Genomic DNA, 27,988 nt, shown 5'->3' with positions numbered 1-27,988 from the left:
CACTTCTACCACAGGCAAAGGGGGACTACATACCTCAGTGGTATTTCTCACAAATCGAACCCCGGGAAGTATCACAAAGAATACTTCCTTACATCAGACATTAAGGCCAACAACTTGGCCTTTACACATGCGGGTCCATTTGAGCGACCATTGCCTACTGAGGGGATGTTTGAGCGAGCAGAGAAGTTGGCTAGCATGAGTCCTGCGGAGAAAGATGTGAAAAAATTGGTCACTGTGGACCTCCTTCAGATGGTGGGCCTGGTACCGTGTGACCAAGATATGGCGGTGGAAAGTACCACCGGGGAGAACAACACAACTGATCAGTCCAATGCGGGCACAGAGCTAGTGACTGACCAGCTTTCTCCTGGACCTTCTTCGCTCTCTCGCAGACCTGGTGACCTTGTCATTAGGGAGCCTGAGCCTCAGCCTGAGCCTCAGCGCAGATCTGCTATTTCTACTCAATCTGGGAAAGGAAAAACCATCCAGATTGAGAGAGAACTCAGCTTGTCTTCAGACAAGGAGGACGAGTTCATTAACCAGATGCTCAACTCAGGTCCAGTAACCATAGGAATATGTTTAATAACTTGGTGATTTGAGATTAACAAAATTGTAGTAGTAATATACTATCTACATTTTATTATGTTTATATCTCTAACAACTTTATGTTTTCCTCTATTGCAGATCCAGATATGTTCAGGCAATGCATTGCTTCTGTTCCAAAGAGGAAAGCTGGCGATGAAAGTGACTCCACACCTCCGAGGAAGATTCCGAAGGTAGTGCCGCCCAGCCGAGGGAGACAACCCGAGGGGTCGACCACGCTCCCACCGTTAGCTCCTTCGTCACTCCCTCCATCAGCGAGCCTAACTCCCCCAGGCCCGCCTGGCCCGAGCGAGGCACTCCGAGCTGCTGATACCAAGCTCAGGGGGACAGCTGACCAGACCCTCCATGATGCATCAACGATTCGAAGCTTTGAATCTCTTCCTTGGATTAGTGTCGATGCGGTCCTGGATAGTGGGATTGCTCAGCTGACACACGTAAGTACTCCACCATAAGATAGATTATTGCTTACGCTATTGTTTTGTAGTAACTTTTTGTTTTTCATGCAGGCACTTATGACCTTCTGTCACGCTCAACAGCGGTCATTTGATTACAAGGAGTTGATCAAGGTGATGAATGATCAATTGGTGGAGGCCCAAGCTAAAGTAGAGACTCTAACTGCCTCAGAAAAAGACTCTAAATCCAAGTTGGAGCAGGGGGAGAAGACCGTGGCTGAACGGGATGAGTCTCTTAAGAGACTATCTGATGAGAATCAGCAGCAAGCTCAAACCAACCAATCCTTGAGTGCTCAACTGGAGAAACTGACCCTTAAGAATAAGGAGTTAGCTCGTGAGAATGAAGGACTAATAAGCGAGAATGAAGAGTTGAAACAAGAGAAGGAGTTTGATTTAACTCGCTTCGAGGAGGCTAGCTTCGACTACTTTTATCAGGTCTGGAAGCTGAATAAACCTCTCAAGCTCGATCTTTTCACCAAGGAGGTTCAGGCAGAAGAGCTTGCTAGATGTGAAGCAAGGGCTGCTGAGGAAACTGCCAATCCTCCTGGCCTTACTCCAGCCTCCTCTACATTATCATTCCGAGCAAGAGGAGCAGCTGAGGCCGAGGAGGGGGTTGACCAACCCACCAGAGAAGCACGCCAGTGACTCCCCATCTTGCTAGAGCACACCTGCATGACCAGTTGTATTCTTACTAGTTTTTATATAGTTTGTTTTATTTTGTAAACTTTTGCTCATGTGATTGAGCATTTTGACACTTAGTACTTTACTTTTTCTTTTTTGACTAACTCTAAACTTTTAAGTCTTTATTGTGAGTAGTAAAGTTTCTAGATGCCTAAAATTTCACATGAGTATTTAGCTTTCTAACTTAGAAATTCTAAACATTTCATAAGTCCATACTAAATATACTTCCTCATGCTCTTATTGCTCTAACTTTTTATGAGCATAACTTTTATTATTACACGAATATCTGTTTCTAACTTAAAACTTTAAAAATTCTAAGTTACTTAAGCTTTGTTAAACAAGTTAGCTTAATGGCCTTTTTAGACTTCCAAACTTATAAGTCAACCCAAAAACAGATATATTTGCTCGTGCTCTTATTGCCAGTGCTGAAGTACAAACCAGTATACCCTATGTGCCCCCCAAGTGATTGAGGGTTGAAAAATCCTTGATCACTTGCTACTTGACCGAATTTGTCCGAGTAGTTACTACTCGTGAAACACATAAAATATACAAACATATTTCAGTAGTTGACCACTACAAAAACATTATTCAAACGTTGGTCATTCATATCATGATACCGAGTAGTTGAACACTGTCCAGTATATATTTACACTTAGTTTTTAGAAGACCTGTTTTGTTTAAATCATAACGACAGTTGAACACTGCCAAGCAAGAATAATCAACACATATGCAAAATTTGTAGCAAGATTCGACCACGCTGCGCGTGGTCTCTTTTATTACTCGTAATAATAAGTGACAAAACGTGTCTAACAACGAGTTCCAAACAAAATAACATTGTTCAAAATAATGTGACTGGGTAGCAAATAACCAGTTCACAAACAAAAAACTTAAATAACAAGTTAAGCACTTGATACAAAGCTACTACTCTGCAAGCAGTATTTATTGATAATATTTTCTCAAGTGCTTGATACAAAGCTACTACTTTGCAAGTAGTATTTATTGATAATATTTTCTCAAGTGCTCGCCATTCCAGTAGTTCCTGATCAGCTCTCCATTTAACCGAGCAAGCTTGTAGGTGCCGGGTGGCAAGACTTGCTCAATTTGATACGGTCCTTCCCAATTTGGTCCTAGCACACCAGCTGCTGGGTCTCTTACAAACACCTTTCTGAGGACCAAATCTCCGACCTAGAACTTTCGATCTCGCACTCTGGAATTGAAGTAGCGTGCCACTTTTTGTTGGTGAGCAGCAACTCTAAGGTTTGCCTCCATTATTCTCTTCTCGAGGAAGTCCAATGATTCTGCTAACAACTGATGGTTCTCCTCTTGGTTGTACATAGTCCTTCTATGAGATGGTGGGTCTATCTCCACAGGTAACATGGCCTCATACCCATATGCCAAAGAAAATGGTGTATGTCCAGTTTCTGTTCGAGCAGTAGTCCTATATGACCAAAGGACCTCTAGTAACTCTTTTGCCCAAGCACCCTTAGCTTGCTCTAGGCGCTTTTTCAGAGTGTCCTTCAGTGTCTTATTTACCACTTCAACCTGCCCATTAGCTTGAGGATGGGCCACCGAGGAGAAACTTTTTGTGATGCCATGCCGAGTGCAAAAATCGGTAAATATGTCGCTGTCAAATTGGGTGCCATTGTTAGAGACTATCTTCTTAGGCAGACCATAGCGACATATTATGTTCTTAACCACAAAGTCCAATACTTTCTTCGATGTGATCGTGGCTAATGGTTCGGCCTCAGTCCACTTAGTAAAATAATCTATCGCGACCACTGCAAACTGCACTCCTCCTTTTCCTTTGGGAAACTTCCCGATCAGATCAATACCCCACACTGCAAAAGGCCATGGACTTTGCATTTGCTTCAAGACATTTGGGGGCGCTCTGGGCACTTTAGAAAATCTTTGGCATTTGTCACACCTCCTCACGTATTCCATAGAGTCCTCGTTCATGGTAGGCCAGAAAAATCCTTGCCTCAAGATCTTTTTAGATAGACTCTGCCCCCCAGCATGATCTCCACAAAACCCTTCATGCACCTCAGCTAATAAACTCTTTGACTGGTCGGGTGTTATGCACCTGAGTAGAGGTAAGGAATACCCTCTTCTATACAACACCCCATCCACCATGGTGTACCTGGCAGCTTGCCTCATAATCTTCCTTGCTTCATTACGTTCCACTGGGAGGGTCCCTTGTTCAAGGTAAGCAATGATGGGAGTCATCCAAGTGTCAGCTATCGTGATCGGCATGGCCTCTTGTTTATCAATGCTTGGCTCCACCAAATATTCTACCGGTACTATATTCATAGTTTCGGCATCTTTTGCACTAGCAAGCTTTGCTAGAGCATCTGCATTAGAGTTCTGCTCCCGTGGTACTAGCTTGATGGTATACTCCTCGAACTGCGCTAGTAGATCTTTGGTCTTGTTTAAGTATGCCACCATGCGTAGGCCCCTTGCCTGGTATTCCCCCAATACTTGATAGACCACCAATTGGGAATCACTATTTATTTCCACCGACCGGGCGCGCACATCTTTAGCCAGTCGCAAGTCTGCTAGGAGGGCCCCATACTCTGCCTCATTGTTAGAAGCATTAAATCTGAATCTCAGTGCACAATGAATTCGGTGCTTCTCTGGTGTGACCAATATAATTCCAGATCCTGAATGGTGCTCATTCTACGACCCATCAACAAAAAGTTGCCAAGTAGGAATTTCTTCTTTCTGCCCAGTAACACTCTCTTGCTGGTCGGGAACATCAGCGATTCCGGTACATTCGGCGATGAAATCTGCCAAAGCTTGGCCTTTAATAGCAGTCCTCGGCTGGTACTTGATTTCAAATTGGCCTAGCTCAACTGCCCATTTAAGTAGCCGACCAGACGAATCTGGCTTCTGTAAGACTTGGTGTAGAGGCTGGTCAGTAAGGACCTTAATGGGGTGTGCTTGGAAGTATGGTCACAATTTTCGTGATGCAAGTACCAAGCAGTAAGCCAACTTCTCAATTACGGGATACCGGGACTCCGCTCCTACTAATCGCTTGCTAACATAATATACCGGATGTTGCACTTTATCCTCCTCACATACTAAGGCAGCACTAACAGCGTGCTCCGTGACTACTAGGTACAGAAATAGGTCTTCTCCATCAACTGGCTTAGAAAGAACAGGAGGTTGGGCCAAATGCTCCTTTATGGCCTGGAAAGCTTGTTCACACTCTACAGTCCACTCAAACTTCTAGCCTCCTCTAAGCAGGTGAAAAAACGGGATGCACTTGTCCATTGATTTCGAAACGAACCTGCTTAGAGCTGTAATCCGCCCAGTCAAGCTTTGCACATCCTTTATTTTAGCTGGAGACTTCATTTCAACGAGGGCCTTGATCTTCTCTGGGTTTGCCTCTATTCCTCGGGAGTTCACAATAAACCTAAGGAATTTTCCAGAACCCACTCCAAATGAACATTTGAGGGGGTTTAACTTCATGTTATACTTCCTCAGGATTGCGAAGCACTCCTCTAAGTCCCGCACGTGCCCTTCAGCTTCCTTTGACTTCACCAGCATATCGTCTATGTACACCTCCATGCTCTTGCCGATTAAGTCACGAAACATACCATTCACCAAGCGCTGATAGGTAGCCCCTACATTCTTTAGTCCGAAGGGCATGACTCTATAGCAGTATAGCCCTATATCTGTGTCGGAAGCTAGTATGCTCTTCATCAGGAGGATGCATGCTGATCTGGTTGTACCCCGAATATGCATCCATGAAGGACAATGTTTCATGACCAGAGGTTGCATCTACCAACTGGTCTATTCTTGGTAAAGGAAAGCAATCCTTCGGGCATGCTTTGTTTAGATCAGTAAAATCTACACAAGTCCTCCACTTTCCATTGGGTTTGGGCACTAACACTGGGTTTGAAACCCATGAAGGGTAGTATGCCTCTCTGATAAACCCATTCTCCTTCAATTGCTCTACCTCCTCCTTAAGAGCCTTTGCTCGATCCTTGTCAAGCAACCTCCGCTTCTGCTACACTGCTGGATAGCTTTCATCCACGTTGAGCACGTGGTTGATCACAGTTGGTGAGATACCCACCATATCTTTGTGAGACCAGGCGAAGACATCTTGATTCCTTCGCAAGAATTCTATCAACTGTGCTCTCACCTCAGCCTTAAACTTATTTCCAATTTTGACCCCTCTCGTCGGGTCATTCTCATCTATAGGGACCTCTTCTAACTCCTCGGACGGTCCCACATCAATTTCATAATCCCCAAAGCGAGGATCAAAATCCCTTCCCTCGCTTTGGGCAACGCCCTATTTGGTGACTTCGTCACCGGATGGGGTCTTCTGCTTTCTCAAACTAAGAGTGCTCTCCTGGCCACACTCCTCTAACATCTCTTCATCGTTCACTACTGCAAGACTCTGATCTACATCCATCTCATCCACCTCCTCTCTCTCAACACATACAATCATGTTGTTCTCCTTGGCCTCTTTCTTCGCCTTGGCTACTGAGGCATTATAGCACTCCCTAGCCTCCCTTTGGTCTCCTTGGACACAGCCTATGCCAGCACTGGTCGGGAACTTCATGGAAAGGTGCTAGATTGAAACTATTGCATGCAAGTTGGTGAATAGTGGTCGAACAATAACCACATTGTAGGCGGACGGGCAGTCAACGATCAAAAACTCAGTCATCACAGTTTCATGCTTGGGAGCCTCTCCCGTCGTGACTGGTAACTTGATTGTCCCAGCTGGTGGCAATCCTTCTCCAGTAAAACCATAAATGACTTGAGAGCACGACTTCAAGTCATTGACAGATAGCTTCATTTTCTCGAAGGAGGACTTATAGATAATGTTTACAGAGCTTCCCGTATCGACCAGACACCTCTTCACCTTCATATTAGCAATTTGGACTGTCACCACAAGAGGGTCATTGTGAGGATACCTCACGTGCTTAGCATCTTCTTCAGTGAAAGTGAGGGACTCACTTTCATATCTTGGGTTATTTGTTGGTCGCTCCTCCACCGTCATAATTTCGGAGGTGGATGCCGCACCCAACTCATGACGAAGGGTGCGAGCATATCTCTCCCTCACCTTGTTGCTGTCTCCAGCAAGATGTGGTCCTCCACATATAGTATCTAGTGTGAAGTCCACAGGTTCGGGTTGCAAAGGTGGGGACCGTTGCCGCTTGAACCCAGGATTATTGTTGCTCCCCTCTCCTTGGGTTTTCTTAGCTCGGTAATTTTTTAGCTTTCCCGACCGGAGGATGAATTCTATCTCATCTTTGAGATGATTACACTCATTCGTGTCATGACCATAGTCTCCATGGAAGCGACAGAATTTGTTCATATCCCTCTTACTCATCTCCTTCTTGATTGGTGGGGGTTTCCGGTAAGGGACCTCTTGATGAGTGGCTAAGTAGATCTCCGCCCGGGTCACCGAAAGAGTGGTGTAGTTGGTGAATCTTGGTTCATACTTCGTTGGCTTGTCGTTTGATCCCGACTTAGCCTTTTTCTCATTGCGGCGGCCAGACCCATTATTCCCACGTTTCTTACCACCACCTCGATCATTTTCTCCATCCTTGGGGGTATCACCTGATCCACTTGGATTGTTCAATCCATTCTCTCCCTTCTCAATAGAATCATCCAACTTCATGTACTTTTCTGCCCAGTCCAAAAACTGCTGTACGGTTGAAATTGGATGGTGATGGATGTTGTCCCACAAAGGACTTCAATAGATAATACCGGAAGAGATCGCCACCATCTTCCCTTCATCTCCAACCACGGTAGCTCGGTTAGCTTCTCTCATGAACCTTTGAATGTAGTTCTTAAGAGACTCATCTTTACCCTGCCTAATATCCACCAAGTGGTTGGCATAAACAGGAGGGGTTCGGGCAGTGCTAAACTGCCTGCAAAACTCTTTCCTAAAGCCCTCATAAGAGGTGATGGAGTCTGGTTTGAATTTCCAGTACCACTCCTGGGCAGTGTCTGACAATGTGGTGGGGAAGACTCTGCAGCGGTAGTCGTCACTCACCCTGAGCAGCTCCATCTGATCTTCAAACTTCCCAACGTGTCTCACCGGGTCTGCCTTTTCTGTATAAACTGGCAGTACCGGTGCTTTGTATTTATTTGGTGGTTGAGCTGCTATAATTCGAGCACAAAAAGGGCTGCCACTCCTGTGGTCTACTGGATCAATAGCTGGTTGTTTTGACAAACTCTGGACTGCCACTGTCAAAGCATCAAGCTGGGCTTGGATGCTTGGGGCCACTATTGGGGACTCACTTTCGGGACCGCCTGGTCGGGCACTCCTATCCGGCACACCATCATCGAGTATTTCTACTCGACAAGTAGGAAGGATTGGCTCTTGTCCTTCGACCGGGCCAGTCCTCCTTCTATCATCAATGACGTCCCTCAAGTCCTTCTGAGCAGTGTTCTTTCCAAACCAGTCGAACACCATACTCCGAGTCTTCTCGGAAGGTCTGCTGGGTGGAGCGTGCTCCTTGCCATTGCGTTGGTTGGGATGCCGTGGTGGCTTTCTTGCCTGAGCTGGTCGGTCCTCTCCTCCTCGTCAATTATTATTCTTCTCCTTAGATTGGTTGATGTGATGACTATTAGCCTCATCACGTCCATGCCCATCCTTGAAGTGGGAAGTCTCATTACCATGAGGAGCTCTATTGTGCTCCTGCTCAGAAGGTGTTTTCTTACTGCCTGACTTATGACTCCCTGACCTGGAGGTCTCTGATCGGTGGCTCTTTGAGGGGGGTTTTGGAGTTCCCCCTTTGAGTCGAGGTAGTGCATGATCAGACTCCATCCTCCTCATGACCAGGTGGGTTATTACCACCCCTGCCTGGTCTGTCAGTTTTCTTACGACCAACTTCTGTGGTCCTTGCCTCTGGGGTGGCTGCCACCCCAGGTACAGCTTGAGCATTGGCTCGGGTCAGTTGCGTAGCTGCCTCCAGAGCGAGTGAAGCTTCGCGATGTCGCCTGTCAGCCTTCTCCTGCTGTCGACGGATCTCCTCACTCCTAGCGTCCATCTCCTGTTTCTGCTGCTCGAATGCAGCATTCTGCCTAGCCATCTCCTCAGAAAATTCCTCCTGCCTGGCGTTGAACTGAGCTATCTCCTCCTGGAATGCGCTCATGGCCTCCTGGAGCTCCTCAACTTCTGGAGCTACATCCTCGAGCACGACTCTAGGCTCGGTTTCACAATCTTGAACGCTGGGACCTTCCGATCTAGTATGTTCCTTAAAGGAGCTCGTCTTCTTGGAAGTAGCAGTGGTGTTCTTAGGCGCCATCTTGCTTCAAGGACCGTCTGTTCTTCTCTTCAGGCTCTCAATGAAAGCACCAAAATGTTGACTGTGTTTTTAGCCAACGACGTGAGAACATCAATAACGACAAGCCTTCAAGAGAATGTAAACGACACAGACAGTTTAATTAAGAAAAGTAAATAACACAAGAGATTTTATAGTGGTTCAGCCCCGGTCAATCGGTAATAGCCTAATCCACTTAGAGATTTTATTACTTTATCCACACTCAAGATCAGATGAACCAGTGCAACTGAGTTTCTTCAGTGTAAATATCCAAGAATACAAAATGGGTTCTCTCAAGAAAAAATGCACTTTCTCTCTCTAGAACTCGGACCAATTCTCAAATTGCCAAAAAAGTCCTTTTACGATCCCCTCAACCCTCTATTTATAGGCTTGGGATCCTCAACTGATATCCCCTTCAGATAGGGATATTTTATTATTCATATTATATTTAAATTACAAGAAATATTTAAAATACAACAGATTTCTCAATTTGAGTGAGGAATGAGAGATTCTCGAGGTGCCCAGATCGATTCTTACTGAAGTCGTTTCTGGAAATTTGACGTAGTCTAGTCTGTTTTGTTGATGAATATCGTCTTCTGGTTAGACATATGCATGCTGGGCACCTGCATATGGACTATACCCCTTACTATCCTCGGACCAAGATCCGACCACAACCCCACTTGGTTCTCCTCGGACCAAGGTCCGAGCCACATGTATTGGCTCTCCTCGGACATGGTCCGAGCCAACCTCTTTGGGAATTCCTCGGACTAGGGTCCGAGCCACATGTTTTGGGCCTCCTCGGACTAAGGTCCGAGCCAACTCATTTGGCTCCTCGGACTAGGGTCCGATCGGACCTGTTGTGGCCTTCTCCTCAGACTAAGGTTTGAGGAAATCTCTTGGGACCTCTCCTCGGACTAGGGTCCGAGGCCATTTCCTTGGCACACACATAGAGGCCTTCCTCGGACATGGTCCGAGGCACGCATGGGACCTCTCCTCGGACTTGTCCGAGCCAACCACCTAGGAAGCCCACCTCGGACATGGTTCGAGCCAAGCATCTAGGAGGCTCTCCTCGGACATGGTTCGAGCCAAGCATCTAGGAGGCTCTCCTTGGACATGGTCCGAGCCAAGCATTTAGGAGACTCTCCTCGGACATGGTCCGAGCTAAGCACTTGGTTCCTCCAACTAAGATCCGATCGGACCTTTTGTGGCCTCTCCTTGGCCAAAGTCTAAGTCCATCTCTTGGCATGCATGGGTTCCTCGGACGAGGGTCCGAACCAAACACTTGGGCTCCTCGGACTAGGGTCCGACCCAAGCCCACCTTAGCCCAAGTATTCTCCTTGGGTGCATTTGGCTTGACTATGACATCTCTCAAGCAGTCCAAATTCTTCACTGATGCATTGGGCTACTGCTAAGCCAGATCACCCAACTAATCCATACCACGTGTCAATTTTACTGCCACATCATCCTTTTCAAATTTTGGGATAACAATGGTCATCGACTGCTCCGCCGCATACAACGCAATTTTGGGACGACCCACGCTCATAGCCTTTGAGGCCGTCACTTCCATTCGCCACCTCGTGATGAAATTCCCTACTTCCACAGGAATATGCACTGTCCATGGCGATCAGCTTGCTGCCAGGGAATGCTACAACATTTCCATGAAGGGAAAATCGAAACCCGGGCAGCTAGCAATGGCCATCCAAGGTGGTGGAGAGGAATCTCAGGAACCCTTAGCTGATCCTGAGATTGAAAATCCTCAAAGCGCCGAAGGGGAAAATATCGTCTTAAGTGAGGATATTGACCCCCGAATAGGCGAGGAAAGGTCTGAGCTCCAGGCTATTGAGGAGCTCGAGGAAATAAACATCGATCCGCAGAATCCTTCACGGATGGTCAAGCTCAGGAAAAACCTCTATAGCAAGAGGAAGGCGGAGCTGACTAAATTTCTGCAGGACAACCTGGATGTGTTCGCGTGGTCACACGAGGACATGGTGGGAATCAGCCCGAGTGTCATCATGCACACCTTTCATCTGGATAGAAGCATTCCCTCAAAGGCCCAGAAGCAGAGGCGCCTTGGAACAACCCGATTTGAAGCCTTAGAGGAGGAAGTAGCCCGGCTCAAGAAATGCGGCTTTATCCATGAAGCCAAGTTTCTGATTTGGGTCACCAACCCCGTGCTGGTCCCGAAGCCCAACGGGAAGTGGCGGACCTGCATCAACTTCTCCGACCTGAACAAAGCCTGCCCCAAGGATTGTTTTCCATTGCCAAGGATTGACTAACTGGTGGATGCTACGGCAGGGCACGAGCTCATGTCCTTTATGGCCGCGTACTCAGGCTACAATCAGATCGCCATGAATTCGGCGGACCAGGAGCACACCAGCTTCATGACCCTGAAGAACGCTAGTGCTACGTACCAAAGGTTAGTAAACAGAATCTTCGCGAACCAGATCGGGAAGAACATGGTAGTGTACGTTGATGAAATACTAGTCAAGTCAAAGACTGCCGATAACCATGTTTCCGACCTGAGAGAATGCTTCAAGATACTGCGGGAGTATGGCATGAGGCTTAATCCGCAAAAGTGCACTTTTGGAGTCGTGTCGGGAATTTCCTGGGTTTCATCGTCAATACCCGAGGAATCGAGGCAAATCCCGACAAGATCAGATCATTGCTCGAACTTCCCTCCCCCAAGTCGCGCAAAGATGTCCAAGGCCTGACAGGAAGGGTGGCAGCCCTCAACCGGTTCATTTCAAAATCCACCGATAAGTGCTTGCCATTCTACAACCTGCTCTAAGGAAATAAGAAGTTCGAATGGACAGAAGAGTGCGAAAGCGCTTTCCTCGATCTGAAGCCGCATCTGGCCGAGCCACCCGTATTATCCAAACCAAAGGCAGGAGAGCCTCTTTTTCTCTACCTAGCTATCACAGAGGATGCAGCTAGTGTCGTATTAGTCCGAGAAGAAGACCGGGTTCAGAGACCATTTTACTACATCAGCAAAAGACTTCTCGGAGCTGAATCCGGTACCCGTTGATGGAGAAATTTGCGTTCTGCCTTATCACGGCCTCTCGAAAGCTCATGCCGTACTTCCAATCCCACTCAATACACGTCATGAACGATCAGCCTTTAAGGCAGGTTTTGCAAAAACCTGAAGCATCAGGACGTCTGTTAAAGTGGGCTATTGAACTCAGTCAGTTCGAGATTTTATACACCCCACAAACTGCTATAAAAAGCCAGGCCCTGGCCGATCTTTTAGCAGAGTGCACAGGGTTCCGGGAGGATCCTGCAGAAGACTCACCCCAGGTCACCTCGGCCCCGGTGTCATGGAGGATCTTCGTGGATGGTTCATCCAATGAGAACGGCTCCGGGGCTGGAATCATTTTAATATCCCCTGAGGGACATAGATTCCACTCGGCGTTGAGATTCGGATTCAAGGCCTCCAACAACGAGGCCGAATACGAAGCTTTGCTGGCCGGGCTAAGAATAGCCCAGGAGCTGAAGGCGAGCTCCGTCCAATGCTTCAGTGACTCCCAGCTCGTGGTAAACCAGGTTCTGAGCGAATATCAAGCACGAGGACCCAAGATGGCTGCCTACCTGGCAAAGGTAAAAGTTGAGCTGTCTGCGTTTGGGCGAGGCTCAATCGAGCAGATACCTCAAGAACAGAACGCTAACGCAGACGCTCTTGCGAAGCTCGCCACTTCCGGAGAGACGGAAGCTCTGGGGTTAGTTCCGGTAGAGTTCTTGGATAAACCAAGTATAGAAGAAGCCCGGGCGGCGGTCGAGATGATCGACGCTAGGCCGACCTGGATGACCCCCATCCTTGAGTATCTCACCCAGGGGAAGCTACCTGAAGGGCATAATGATGCGCAGCGAGTATTGTATCAAGCTCCCAGGTATACGATAGTAGACGGGGTGTTGTACCGACGTGGACACTCCCTACCTCTCCTGCGATGTGTTCTTCCAGGCGAGGCAAAGGCCATCCTGCAGGAAGTGCATGAGGGTTTTTGCGGAGATCACACTGGGGGGCAAAGCTTGGCCCTAAAGGTCCTGAGGCAAGGATATTACTGACCCACTCTATCCAAGGATTTTATCTTGTATGTCAAGAAGTGCGACAAGTGCCAGCGGTTCGCCTCAGTTGCCAGAGCTCCTCCAATCGAGCTGAAGATGATCTCTTCCCCATGGCCGTTTGTAGTTTGGGGAATCGACTTGGTTGGCGCCCTCCCTACTGGAAAAGGCGGGGTCCGCTACGCCGTGGTGGCCATCGACTACTTAACGAAGTGGGCTGAGGCAGAACCTTTGGTAATGATAACCTCCAAAAAGTCCTCGACTTCATGGTTAAAAGCATTATCTACCGATTCGGGTTGCCCAAGAAAATTGTTTCCGACAATGGGACTCAGTTCGACAGCGACCTCTTCACCAAATTTTGCGAAAGGTATGGAATTGTGAAAAGTTTCTCCTTCGTGGCCTATCCTCAGGCGAATGGCCAGTTCGAGACCGTCAACAAGACGTTAAAGGTGAGCCTCAAGAAGAGACTAGAAGAAGCGAAGGGGGTCTGGCCAGAACAGCTCCCCCAGGTTCTGTGGGCATACCAGACCTCGCATTGGACTCCTACGGGTCATACTCCTTTCTCGCTGATCTTTGGGAGTGAGGCAGTCCTCCCCTGTGGAGATTAAGGTACTTTCGCATAGGGTCCAGGAATATGACTAGGTTCGCAACCACGAGCTACTCTGCACTTCCCTCGACTTGGTTGATGAAAGATGAGAAGACTCACAGCTCCAGCTCGTGCATTATCAGCAAAAAATCACTTGTTATTTCAACTCAAAAGTCAAAAAGCGCGTCTTTAGCGTGGGCGACCTGGTCCTTAGGAGGGTTTTCTTAGCCGGTAAGGATCTGTAATGACCTAATTACTCTAGACTTTTGGACCATTAACGAAACTATACATACAAATCCTTAATAAAACTTACATTTGCGGAAATACCATAACTTTATTAGAAACTTGTAGAAATAAGAGTTACTTTCATAAAATATCAAGTAGGATATGGGATCCCATTGTCTTAAAAACAAAACATAATTTAAAATAAAAGGAGTTACATAGAAAGTGCGGAAAAATCCATGTAAAACCATAAAAGGTAAAACAAGACTACATCCTCGAAAATCGAACTCTCGACTCCTTGACTCCATTCACCACCGATACACATTCCTCAAGCATCCACGAATCTTACCGCCACTATAGTTATTTTCCTGCACATATAAACAAAAAGGAATGAGCCTAATGCCCAGCAAGGAAAAATCTAACACATAGTTCATATACATAAATTTCATAAGAAACATAAAAAAACTTAACATAACACTTATATCATGCACCTAGTATAATGGCCATTATTACTTGGGGTCCCATAGACTAATCAAGTCATATGCCCATTAGATTAGTGGGGTCCTACTAGCTAAGTAGGTCATATGCCCATAATCTATTTGGGGCTTGTTAGTCAAATGGGTCATATGCCCAAGTCTACAAGCATACATATTTCATAACATATTTTATAACATATTTCATAGCATAAAACATAAGATAACATACGCATATAACATATAGATTCTATCCTATTTTCCTTACCAAAGTTACCGGGATGTGAGGACAGAGTTGGGACTTTTGGAACACTCCTAAAACCATATATAACAGGGTGAGTAGATTTGAAGAAAAAGAAATGAAAGGAATGGAAGGACTAAACCTTTGTGAAACATACTTACCAAAACCTTCTTGCTTAAGAACTTAGATTTCCTAACCAAAATAAAAATTAAGGTTAGAGGCTGAGTAGAAGACTATGAGAACTTAAAAGAAAAGTATAGAATTGAACTAGAGTTTTGGGTTACCTTGAAGACTTGTAAGACCAATCTACACCTCAAACCGAAATAGTATAAAACCTTACTTCCCCAAGTGTTTGATAAGCTTATGATGATCAAGCTTATGATTCCCCAACCCAGGTGTTTACACTCTCACACTCACCTAGCACTTGCAGCCTCTGAACTTAGAGCAAAAGATGAATAATGGCTCGGTACTAGGTCCTATTTATAGAGTTTAGGAATGAAAGGATCTTAATTTTACTTGAATAAAAATAATAGCTTTTTAGGTGAAAATAATTTGAATAATCGTTCAGCAGAGGCTGAAGACTCGTTCAAAAAGATGCTGGACTTATCAAGAGGTTGAATGGCTTAATGGAAAACGATTTCAAAATGTTTCAAAATATACTGAAGGAGGCGATATATCGCCCCCTGTAGGCGATATATCGCCTGGGCCAGTATGCCCGAGGCTGTCGTGCATCGTCTCGTGTTTTCCGTATCTACGTGCTGCGATATATCGCCCCCTATAGCTGCGATATATCGGCACACGCTGATTATTTAAACACGAAATTACACATTTTTAGCTAAGTTTGAATGGAGTAAACAACCTTGACTAAGCCCTTAAACGTATTCAAAGCTGCTGACTGACCTTAGAGTATTCAAACTTTACCCTTATTAAATTAAATCCTCAAAATACTTAATCCTTAATCATCCATACATAACATGTGCTTAAAATCTTATTGGTTGTTATCTAAACCTTATAGTATAATAAATATTATCCTTAATATCAGTCATATTAATCAAACCTTAGGTTAAAATTAATATTCTTAAACTATAGGTTAAACTTAGAAAATCTACAAGTACTACTATGAGTGTCTAAATAATTCCCAGTCTGAACCAAAAATCCACAGTCATAATGATAATACTATAAATACTATAATACTACTATCTAACTAGCTAAGTAAAGTTCTTGGACTCTGCAGGATCCCAAAGACGGAGTATTAGGACCGAATTGGGAAGGGCCATATCAAATCATCGAGGTCATTAAAGAAGGAACTTATAAACTAGCTCGGCTTGATGGAGGGGCAGTCCCACGAACTTAGAACGCCGTCCATTTAAAGAGATATTATCAATGATTCCCTTGTAAGGCCTAAAAGGCCATTTTTTTATGTATTACGCAATGAGAATTAACTTTTTCCTTTATGATTGTACATATTTACAAGTGTAATCTAAAGTAACCAAGAAAGACCCTTTCCCAGTTACTTAGGGGGCACATGGTGCCTGGATATAACCAAGTCGCCTTAAAAGGCTTAGAAGTTAATTCAAATCGATTGATCGTTGTTCTTCTTAAAGAGCACAAGATATTGACAAAAATTAACGCGAACTAAGCTGTACCCTGGATATAACCAGGTCATAAAACTTAGAAGTTAACTTAAATCGATTAATCGTTGTTTTTCTTAAAGAGCACGAGATATTGATAAAAGTTAACACGAACTAAGTTTTCAAATTAAGTTCCTGGAAACAACCAGGTCATAAAACTTAGAAGTTAACTTAAATCGATTGATCGTTGTTTTTCTTAAAGAGCACGAGATATTGATAAAAGTTAACACGAACTAAGTTTTCAAATTAAGTTCCTGGAAATAACCAGGTCATAAAACTTAGAAGTTAGCTTAAATCGATTGATCGTTGTTTTTTTTAAAGAGCACAAGATATTGATAAAAGTTAACACGAACTAAGTTTTCAAATTAAGTTCTTGGAAATAACCAGGTCATAAAACTTAGAAGTTAGCTTAAATCGATTAATCGTTGTTTTTTTAAAGAGCACGAGATATTGATAAAAGTTAACACGAACTAAGTTTTCAAATTAAGTTCCTAGAAATAACCAGGTCATAAAACTTAGAAGTTAGCTTAAATCGATTGATCGTTGTTTTTTTTTAAAGATCACGAGATATTGATAAAAGTTAACACGAACTAAGTTTTCAAATTAAGTTCCTGGAAATAACCAGGTCATAAAACTTAGAAGTTAGCTTAAATCGATTGATCGTTGTTTTTTTTAAAGAGCACGAGTTATTGATAAAAGTTAACACGAACTAAGTTTTCAAATTAAGCTCCTGGAAATAACCAGGTCATATAACTTAGAAGTTAATTTAAATCGATTGATTGTTGTTTTTCTTAAAAAGCACGAGATATTGACAAAAATTAACGCAAACTAAGTTTTTCAAAATAGTAGCTAAAATGTGTAAAGACAAGGAAATAAATCAATTAAAAATAAAATTGATAGTTAGATTGTCTCGAGGTGGAAACACCTCATGCAAAAGTTACAAAAAAAAAAAAAGAGTAAATGATATTAAAGGAAGGGGTGCAAAAGAGTAAGGCCCTAAGCTCCACCGGGCTGCCCCAAGGAGGTCACCGTCTCGCCCTCCTGCTCAGCTGCCCCGGAGTCTTCCTCGGTCTCGGAAGGTGCTTCTTTCTTGAGGCAAGCTTTAAACCCCTCCAGCAAGGGCTCCCAGACGTCCGCTCCCACGAAGGAGAAGTCACTGTCCGGGTTGTAGACCCAGCAATGATAGAGCATGTCCTCCATGGCGGTGCTGGAGGCTGCCTGCTCGGCTTCCAAGGCGGCCTTGGCCTCCTCGGCCCCGACCTTCAAGGTGTCTAGCTCTGCCCGCGCAGCGGCGAGGGCAGCCTTGGTTGTCTCGGCCTCCTGAAGCTTGGGACGGGCTTCGTCCAGCTCGGCCCGTGCGGCCGCCAGAGCATCCCTAGCCTCCTGCAAGGAAGTCTGGTGGGTGGCCACAACCGACTGGTGCTCGCCCCTCATGTCCTCGAGCTGGGCCTTGGTCCTGGCTATGCTCCTGTGAAGGGCCAAGGCGCTCTGCAAAAACTAAGAAGCAATTGCCTTAAGAAAAAGAGAAAGGAGAAAGGAGAAAGGAAAAACAGGGTAAGGCATGTTAATTGAACATCACAAAATGATAAGGTTAGCTTATCGTAAGGGCCATGCCCAATGAAGATTCCAGCACGCCCATCGGGCTCATCGTTTCGATGGCCCGTAGCTCCGTCTCTTTGAAACGGTAGAAGTGGCTGACAGCGTAGTTCGCCGTCTCGTACGCCGTCCCCCTAAAGACATCTGGGATCTTCTCCAGATCCTGGGGGTCCACCAGGATGCGTACCTCGAAAGGCACAATCGCTGAAGTCCCGGGCTCCGCCCCTATGCTCTGGACGAAGGCCGGAGCTCGCGGAGGGGGTGGGGGCATGCTCCCTCCTGCGGCAGGAGGTACGGTTTTCTCGACCTGGGCGGCTGTGGGCTGCTCTTTCTCCTCTGCAGGAGACTTGGTGGGGGTCCCGACGGTTTTCTTCAACGTCCGGAGCTTCTTCATTCTAGGCCCAGAGGCCCCAGCTAGGGAGTTCCCCCCGGTGAACACAGCCCGCAAATTTTTTCCCCCTGACTGAGACATCTCCTCTGGCAAAACAAACATATGGTTAGTACACGAGTTAGCAGTCAAGCAAAAACAAAAATAAGAGCCAAAAAAAAAAGTGAAATTCAAGTATATATATGTGTACTAAAGGGAATCCTACCCCCCGAGCTAGAAGAAGAGTCTACGGTTACGACCATCGGCCCCGGAGCTTCTTCGGGGGAATCTAAGACAATCACTTTTCGAGCTGGCGCGGGTTCTGGATCTGAGGCTGGCTCAGGACTAGACTCTTCTACGTATTGCCTAAGTCCTGGAGCTACGGTACCCTCCCAGAGTGATGGCCATGACCGAAGGTTAGTCCCATACTCCTCGAATAGGACCGACCTAAAAGCTAGGGTGTTGTCTACAACTATGGTCCCCCTAGGGCGGCTACTTTCGTAGTCCAGCACGAGCTGGTCAATGCAGTGGAGCAGGGTTTCATCTAAGTCTGGGTCACTTCGATGGTGTTGGACGACCTGTCTGGGATTGAACCTATGCAGTGGCCCTATCTAAGTTCCTAAACGTATAAGGGTTACCTTGGCCGGAGGGACCCACAGCTGCTCCGGAACGGACTCTCTCCTCGTCCGTTCTTTGGGCGACCTCCAACGCCTGCTTCTTCGTCCTCACGAGAGGCACCTCGTCCTCCTCATATTCATCCCCCACGACCTCCTCCATGATGATAGGCCTCGTGTCGTGGGCTGGGGGAAGCACTCGGGGCCTCCTCAGGTTCAGGGTCTGGCCTGGGGAGATCAGCTTACAGGTCAGCATCATCTTATCTGTCACGAGCTGACGATAGTCCTTTTCACTGGGGGTCAAGCCCGCCAGTGTCTCGTACTGGCTCCCGAGGATCACAAACTTCTCTGTCCTCGCGAAGATAGCTGCAAAATTAATCTAAGTCAGAAAGGGATACAGGAGGAGCTAAATGGTACTTAACTTACGAGCTAAGATTGAAAGGCACTTATGAGGACGGTTAAAGTGGTGCAGCTCGCAGTTTCGGAACCCCGTCGACATAAAGAATTTATCTTTAAAGTCATTGGGGTGGCTGGGCAGCTCGATGACCGCGGCCGTGCTGGGGAACCGGGTAGTGTAATAAAACCCGTCACCTCGCCCCCGCTTCTCCGGGCTGGCCTTGAGGCAGAAGAAATACAGAATGTCCGCAGGAGTGGGGACCTCCCACTCCTGTTTCAAGAACAGGTACCTTAACCCCGCCAACAAACGGTAAGAGTTGGGGGGGAGTTGGAATGGGGCCAACCTCATGTAATTGAGGAAATTAGCGAAGTACTGATCCAACGGGAGGAAGGCCCTCGCCTTGAAATGTTCGTCGCTCCAGGTCGAGAACACCTCGTCAAGTTTCGCGTAGCTCCGCTCACCTTCTAAGGGAGGTCAGGCAACCACGTTTCCTCTCCCCAGCTCGATGTTATGGGAGAGGAATATTCTGTTCACCCTCGCCTGGTCAGTGATCTTCGAGACGATCCTCTCCGCCTCAAAGAATGCGTCGGGGGCCACCTCGAGCTCCCGTTCCACTGCTGGCCCGAAGTGGGGGATCGGGGATTCAGCCATCACCTCATTTCATTTGTCTTGTCGGGAGGACGAGCTGCCTACAGGCTTCTTGGGAGCATTCTTCTTGGGTCCCATCTGGTCGCCTAGTGAACAAAAAGAATAAATTTTAGAAAAAGGCGACCTAAAATGGAGAAGAATCTAAATGTGTTTCCTTAACACGAGCTGAGGTAAGCCCAGCCCATGGAGAGTGAGACCACACGGTTCTATGAACACGCGCCTATGCTCCCAACAAATCCTCGATTACTTGGAATTCATGTGTCAGGAGGGTTAGGATAGAATTTTGCCTTGGAGGGAAAGTTCCAGTAGGCAAGAGAGGCAAAACCGCCTGTGAAGCGTGTCCCCTAAGCTACCCAGTTTTGCACCCAAAATACTGGATATTTTGAACAAGCCTACCAAATATCCTACCCAGAAAATTCCCCAGAAAACGCACCCTATAAACCGTGTTCTTAAAGGATTTCCTACCACAAACGATACCCTAACCTAAAAGGCTTTTACCCTTCGTTCCCACAAAAAACCAACAAAACCCTGCATGCGGCTACAATAAATATTTACCTAAGCTACAGTGGAAAATAATTTCAAAACATGCACGGTCACGAGACTTACTGAGTGTTTTGGTTGAGAAGAGGATGAAGGGATCGCCTGGGTTGGGGCTTCGTCGAAATAGTTGATTCCAAAGCTTCGAAGGAGTCCTTACACCTGAGCTTCTTGAGTGCTGGGAATGGTAGCCAGAAAGAATAAGGTTCTTTCTTTTGGAAATGAAGAGAGAAGAAGAAGAAGAAAATTTCTGAAAAATTTCAAATAAACGTGTGGCCCATGCGTAAGGTGGCCACCCCTTTTATATACATGAAGGGCCACAAGAGGAGGGCCGTTGGATTGCCCTGATGTGGGATCCAAGGCCCTCCACTCGAAAGACGAAACGACGGTTGAGTATAGGCTAGGCCATTAAATGCGGTTCTCAGAAGACGTACCGTCACCAACCACGATGTTCCACGTATTCGGTGCCTGCGTAGAATGTGGAATATGAAGAGTTCATGGGGAAGCCTAAAATCCCCTACTGTGGCCCTATACGACATCGTGTACCACGAGCAGGGACTTGGGGGGCAGATGTACGCCCTGGTTTTCCCACGGGCTATTAGCAAGCTGAGATACGGCCTAATCATGAGATACGGCCTAATCATGAGATACGGCCTAATCATGAGATACGGCCTAATCATATCTACCACGTGAACATCCCCAAGACCGGAGCTGCCGTAGAAGGTTTCTACCTCCTCAGCTCGAGGTAGCCTAAGGGTTCACCAAGATTAGACTGAATGCGGACTCCGAAGGCCACAGGTCGAGGGAAGCACCCAGCTCGTGGTACGAGCTGGGGTTAGAGGCTGTGACCCTTTATAAAGTCAAACACGCAAGGTAAACGTGCATATATCAGACATCACGTGTCTGATATATCCCTGATTTCTCGGACACGCAGCATGAACGTGCGTATTCAGACACCCACGACTGGGTTGGGCCGTGCGGCCCATTATCCCCTTACCTATTGATTAGACCACACTTATGTGTCAGGTTTTAGGAATTAATCATGAATGTCACATAGTTGACATGATAGGTAAGAAGGTTACGGGATGACTTTCTTACCAACTCCCAGGTGCCTTCTCCTATAAATATGGAGACCCTGGGAGTTACAAAGGGTTGTATTCTATTATGTAAAAAATACCCTGTAAAAGAATACTCAGCATATAGCAATAATATTGACTGGTGGAGTAGAAAGATTTTAACCTTTGAACCACCTAAAAACGTATTTGTGTCACCATTCCATAAAATAGATCATTCATCTATTTCGGTTCAACATAAGCACTAATCCCTTCCTCTTATTTTCTTAATTACCTGATGCCGAAGAACCGCGTCAACATGTACCTATACTTATATAATAGAGTATTAGAGAGATATACCAAGATCAAACTATATATAATATAAATCAAATTTGATATAACATAAATTAAAAGTACATATACTTGTAATTGACTTCCAAACAAATGTACTATAAACTAAACCATATATAATATATATTAAAAAAATATATATAAACTAAATAAACATGTGATATTATTTTGATTAATTAATGTTTTTTTTATGTTACATGTAGCATACTATTTGTAAGAAAAAGTCATATTTCAAGTTATGAAATATCTTGTTTTGGTTGGGTAAGTAATTTTTTTTATAGAAGACGTCCATTAGCTAAGAAAAAAATAGATTAATAAAAAATATGAAAGATAGTCCAGCAAACAATGAAAATAAATAAAGGAAGGACAAATAAGGAAACAAAAATATCTCTAAATACACGAAGGGTTATTTAGCTAACAAAAAATATATGTGGACATTTATTTACTACCATCTATGTAATTAGGTCATTTTTCGTAATTTCTCAAACAAAAATTTATTTTCTTACTTCGTCTTCTTCTTCTCTACCTTTACCATCTCTCTTAGCCTCTTTAGCTCCAACTTTATGTTCCAAAGCCTTCATATGCTAATTAAGCATCTATAATCATCTACGAATTTCATCATTTCTCAAGTTAAAGAGGAAAAAAAATTGAATTTAAGGATTAGTTTCTACTAAAACTCTTTTTTTTTTGGCTTTGTAGCTAAGAGGAAGAAAATGTGGAAATAGTGGAAAGAAGCTTGATGATTGAATGATATCCTCCATTTCTACAGGTTTGTATCTTTTTCTCTATGTATATATATATATATATATGTATGTATGGCTTGACCCTTATTTCTTCTTCTGTTTTCATATATATTTTTCTTATAAAAAAAATCTATTTTGAACTTTCATTCTACTCTCTGGTTGAAATGTAAAGAAATGATTATGCTTTTATTTAAAAATAAAAATAAAAATAAAAAAAATAAATTATGAATGTAATTTGTAGGAGAAGAATTTATATGATGAAGAATATGAAATTTTTTAACCCGAAAAAGATAGAGGTGATGAATTTTATAATTGAAAAAAAATAAATTTTGTAATAAGTTTCACATGATATTCTATGTTGGGATGGAATGATGCATAATTTTGGAAATAAATTTTAATGAGCTAATACCTTAAGTGTTCCTAAACGTGTTTGCACTCCTTTTTTTTTTCCTTTCTTTTCTCCTTTTATCTTTTGTTCATATTTCAGGGACTACTGAGGTGGTACATGTGTCACTTAGAGAAATACAAGTATGGTGATATTTTGTAAAAGAATGAGTTTATTTGCTTTACCTCTATCATTTGTGAAATTCTACAAGAAATAAGAATAATCATTTGACCATTTAAAGTTACTCTTAAGAGTTGTTGAATCGTCTTTCTAGCCTTCTAGTGCTGCGTGAGTCACAAATATGGACATGGATTTGGACAAAGAGAAAAGTGGGAGAGTTTCAAACATGCAAAAAAATAAGGATAAAATAGAGTAGTCGGAAATTTTAAAAGCCCCTGAACCTGAAATGTATTTTAGCTCATTTGATGATCCGTATGAGTATTATAGATGTTGACCCTTGATTTGGTCAACGACACGGATTCAAATAAAGCGACAAAAACAAGATGAATTCAAGATAAAAAGATAAATGGCAACAAAGTTTTATAGCGGTTCGGCCCCAAGCAGTGGTAATAACCTACATCCACTTAGTGTTCTTATTAATGTAGAATCCCAAAAACTGCGATCAATGAACTAGGGCTCACGAGTTTCACAAGCTTGGAGATGAATATAAATTTGGTGGATAAAAACACTATAATTTTCTCTCGGTCTCTCAAGATCAAAAAGTCTCAGAGTCAAAAAAATCTTCTCTCTTGAGCCCTTTGAATCTTATTTATAGGCTCAAGGAGTTCCCCATGGGCCAATGGGCCTTAATTACATTTAATACAATCATATTTGAATAATAATGGACAAATATAGGTTACATAAATGCAATATCTAATATCTTTAGAAATAATTGAAAAGCTACGATCAGTCTTGGTCGCTTATGAAATATGCCTTCTGCCACGCAAATCTTTGTTGTTCGATGGTCGACCAGAGCATAGCCGCATAAATAGCCACGTGCATGTTGGTTTTTATTGATCAAATCAGAGATTATGCGCAGCGGAACAACAATCAAATTGTCAGATTAATCCCATATGAATCAATGACAAGAATAGAAAAAATTACCTCAGGTCCTTCCTTGCTGCTATCTTTTCATATGGCTGAATCCTTGAGATCTCACACCAAGATCTTCCAAAATGTTCTCAGGCACACAAAGAACGAGTGTGGACTCGCTATATAAATAATAGGCAATAACTATTTATTAGATGTTCTCAACACATGAGATCTGATAAAGTTTGGACCTATGTTTTGTGAAGAACAATGACCTTTGTTTTTGTCATTGTTCTCTTTCTCTGAGAGATTCTTAGATATTTTTCTATCCCTGAAAACTTACATTCTGTGAAAACTGATATCCCATATTTAATAATATCCAATATATTAAAATATTTGTTATTTTAAACAAATTCAAAATAACTGATCAGTTATCATATTTTTGTTTAAATAATAATATTTTAATCATATTAAAATATCTCATTATTTATTTAATATTTAAATAACTAAAATTGTGGAATCAAGAGACTCAGTCCATCTCTTATGCGTGTAGCACAGTGCCTGTGCATTGTGCCACACGTGTACCACATGCATGTGCAGGCATGTGATTTTTCTCAATTTTTATTATTATTTAAATACCAAAAATCCCAAAAATAAATTAATTCAAAATTAATTATATTTTTGATAAATCAAATAATTAATTAATTACACATAATTAATCAATAATTATGTTTGATACATAGAAAAATATTTTACTTATCACATAAGTCCTTTTTGCCCATTTTTGTATTTGCCTTTGACAGTGATTGTTTGAGCCATTTCGGGGAACATGGACCTATAACATTAAGCTCCAATAAATTGAAACTAAATAATTAAACTCTTTAATTATAATAGTTAATTTATTAATTTTGATATTACTCCACTATAAATTCAGAATTGCACTCTTTATGTTATAGATATACTTTTACAGAAATCTTTTTCTTAAGTCGTCCATTGATATAACCATCTTGCAATAGTTCAACCCTCTAATTAATTAGTTCATAAATTAGAATGGAAGAATTACCATTTAACCTTTCTAATTTACTTATTATTCCTTAAGTACCATTAATTCACTAGTGAATAATTAATCTATAATCTAATTATAGATTTGAGCTCAAAATCATTCAGTTCCAGAATTAACCCTTAAGGGAACTAATATACGATCCGTTAGGAAAAATTAGATTCCGTATTGTTGATACATGTTCCCAGCCATCCATGATATTAAATCTCCAAAACAAAAGTCATTAGCCTCATTCTTTAAAGATACCTTAACGAATGAATCAAAAGATTTAATAAACATGAACAGGAGTTCATGAACACTCAAGATTTAGGTTGATCTATAAATGATCATCAGTTATGATATGAATTACAAGTCTTTATTGTTAAATGGTTTTTGGATAAAGACTTTAATTCACATCGGTCCATGTCATATATAATCATATTATATAAAGCACCTTTACCGAGATGTCTTACCACATTAATAATCCGAATCTAGATTATTTGTATCATTATGATACTTAGTAAACCGTACTTACAACTCCAATTAAAGAATTCCATAACTTTAATTTGTTGTTGTTGACTATTTTTATTCATTCATGTGATCTTAATTCTCTCGTACTAATACAAGATCACATCCTCAATAATGAATATGGAATTTTTCTGATCTTTACAAAATTATTTAAACAATAATTTAACAATCTAAATATAACAATAATAATAAACTATTGTATTTATTTATTCATAGAAAATCAAATGTCTTTACATGCTTTTAGGACACACTCCTAACAGTGCATCCTTCGTGTGTACTAATCCTGCCATGTCATCAGGTAAATCATTTTTGGGTAAACAATAGACAATATGGAAAACAAGAGGGTTTTGGAATTAAAAAGAAAACATCACGTGCTTCAGAAGATAGAAAAACAAAATTTTTAACTTTGTCATGTTCGCGAGCAGGGATGTCAAAATCTCACAAGAAAAATTATCTTAATCCTAATCCTTTGACAAAAGTGGAATGCAAGGCTAGAATTAATGATACTATTCTTGAGGATGGAAAATGCAAGATTAATTCAGTTATACTTGAGCATAACCATGGATTGAGTCCTCCCAAGTCAAGATTCTATTTATGCAATAGAGAGATAAGTATTAGTGCTAAAAGAAAACTTGAACTAAATGATCGAGCAGGAATAAGTGTTGCAAAGAATTTTCAATCATTTTTTATTGAAGCTGGGGGTCATGATAATGTTCCATTCTTACAGAAGGATTGTAAAAATCTTATTGAGAAAGCAAGACGATTACGACTAGGGGTTGGAGATGCTGAAGCAATTAATCAATATTTTGTTTGAATGCAATCTAAAAATTCAAGTGTTTTCTATACAATGGATTTAGATGCTAAGTCGAGGATAAAAAATATATTTTGGGCCGATGCAAGGAGTAAAGCGATATATGAAGAATTTGGTGATGTGGTTATATTTGACACTACATATTTAACAAACAAGTATGATATGCCATTTGCCCCTTTTGTTGGAGTAAATCACCATGGTCAATCAATCTTGTTAGGATGTGGATTGCTATCAAGTGAGTCTACTGAAACATTTATTTGGTTGTTCAAGATATGGCTTGCATGCATGTCTGGATGTGCTCCAAATGCCATAATTACTGATCAAGACAAAGCGATGAAGAAGGCAATTGAGATTGTGTTTCCCCAAAGTCAACATCGTTGGTGCCTTTGGCATATAATAAAAAAGATTTCTGAGAAGTTAAGTGGTTATCAATCTTATAAGCCAATTAAAAAGGCATTGAAAAGGTGTATTATAATTCTTTGACAAAGGAAGAATTTGAGAAAACATGGGGTCTTTTCATCAGTGATTTCAATTTGCAGGACAATGGTTGGTTAAATAGCTTATATGAAGAAAGATATCGTTGGGTTCCTGCACTTGTCAAAGATACATTTTGGGCTGGAATGTCAACTACTCAGCATAATGAAAGCATGAATGCATTTTTTGATGGATATGTTAACTCAAAGACAACACATAAGCAATTTGTTGAGCAATATGATAGTGCTTTAAGAGACAAAATTGAGAAGGAGATCAAGCTAATTTTCAATCTTTTAGCACTTTAATTCCTTGTGTGACTCATTTTGCAATAGAAAAACAATTTCAAGCAGCCTACACTATTGCAAAGTTTAAAGAGTTCCAAAAAGAGTTGAATGGGAAGATTTATTATGAGGTTTCTTGTGTTGATGAAAGTTCTAGATTATTTGATGTATGTGAGGTCTTATTCTTTGATGAAGGAAGCAAGGAAGTTCATTTGAACAAAGAAAATAATGAGGTTCAATGTTCTTGCTGGCTGTTTGAATTTAAGGGAATTTTATGCAAGCACGCTATATCAATTCTCATTAGAATGGGAGTTTCGAATGTTCCAATGAAATACATTTTGTCACGATGGAGAAAGAATTTGAGAAGGCGTCATACAAAGATTAAACTTGCTTATGATGATTTACATAGCAATCCTAAAGCACAACGATATCACGAGCTCCAAAGAAAATTTGACAAAGCAGCTAATTGGGCTATTGTCTCTGATGAAAAGATCAAATTTTTTTGGAAGGTGATGCATGAATTTGAAATAAACTTAGCTAAAGATGAAGCTAATTGGGTAGTAGATTTGACCAAGTCTCAAATTTCTCATTCTAAGAATTCTCACGATGAAATGATTAGTGACAGTAATGAACCTCGCTATCCTATTGTTGTTCGAAGACATGGGCGTCCACCTAAGAATAGGAAAGTTCCAATGGTTGAAAAGCTAACAACTATGAAAAAGAAAGAAAGTAAAAAAATCAAAAAAGGAAGAAAGAATGTGAATGTAAGGATTCTCTGTTGTTTTATACTGTTTTATTCTAACATTGATTTTCATTTTAAAAAATCGTGTATGTATTTTATGGTTTTACAGGACACAAACAATGAGGAAGGAGGCATACATAATGAGAAATATGTTGGCACATTAGACTAG

The 27,988-nt window shown here is 42.6% G+C and overlaps 1 pseudogene; it reads left to right on the top strand.

Moving 5' to 3' along the window:
• Nucleotides 1-165: 165 nt before the first annotated feature.
• LOC133795451 (protein FAR1-RELATED SEQUENCE 6-like) lies at nt 166-27,988 on the top strand (annotated as a pseudogene).

This window comes from Humulus lupulus, chromosome 8, assembly GCF_963169125.1.
Source record: "Humulus lupulus chromosome 8, drHumLupu1.1, whole genome shotgun sequence".
In the NCBI taxonomy this organism is placed as follows: Eukaryota; Viridiplantae; Streptophyta; class Magnoliopsida; order Rosales; family Cannabaceae; genus Humulus; species Humulus lupulus.
The sequence above is the reverse complement of the archived record's forward strand: the minus strand, read 5'-3'. Positions and strand labels throughout refer to the sequence as shown.